General features: G+C 45.6%; 1 non-coding gene across 1 annotated transcript; it reads right to left on the bottom strand.

Moving 5' to 3' along the window:
- Positions 1-372: 372 nt before the first annotated feature.
- On the bottom strand, positions 373-491 carry LOC117119903. Its single transcript, XR_004447255.1, has one exon. It is a non-coding gene; the product is annotated as a 5S ribosomal RNA (ribosomal RNA).
- Between the last annotated feature and the right edge of the window lie 97 nt (positions 492-588).

Genomic DNA, 588 nt, shown 5'->3' with positions numbered 1-588 from the left:
GCGCTTGTCTGGCGGGGATTTCCTCTGACTCCCCTGACCACTCTGCTGCGCGAGTACATTTTTTACAAACACTGGTGTTGAACAATAAACCAACCATTTTAATACCGTACGGCATTAACTAGGATGCTTTAGACAGAAGAAGACTGCTGTTTTATTCAAACGACCCTCGAACCTAACACCAGCGAATTAATTGCGTATTGTTGATATGAACATATAGTACTTGTATGATTTTTAAGGTATGAGAGTGCAATTTCCGGGCACTTAGAGGTCCATATTCTCAAAATGTTTGCACCTCAGCCCCAACTATGTGGGCCCGAGGTCGTGTGGACTCTCACACACCCCTACTTTAGAATTTGGGGGAAAAATGTAGAAAGTCTACAGCACCCGGTATTCCCAGGCGGTCACCCATCCAAGTACTAACCGGGCCCGACGTTGCTCAAATTCGGTGATCGGACGAGAACCGGTGTTTTCAACGTAGTATGGCCGTAGACATGTGAGTGGTATTTCCACTCATAGTTAATCCCGGCATATAGCATAATTATCCTGAAGCTCTGTGATTGATGACGTTTCATATCAACGCGCGCTTGT

This window comes from Anneissia japonica, unplaced genomic scaffold (genome assembly GCF_011630105.1).
Source record: "Anneissia japonica isolate Jap-2015-1 unplaced genomic scaffold, ASM1163010v1 scaffold51247_len581_cov87, whole genome shotgun sequence".
NCBI classification, from domain to species: domain Eukaryota; kingdom Metazoa; phylum Echinodermata; class Crinoidea; order Comatulida; family Comatulidae; genus Anneissia; species Anneissia japonica.
The sequence above is the reverse complement of the archived record's forward strand: the minus strand, read 5'-3'. Positions and strand labels throughout refer to the sequence as shown.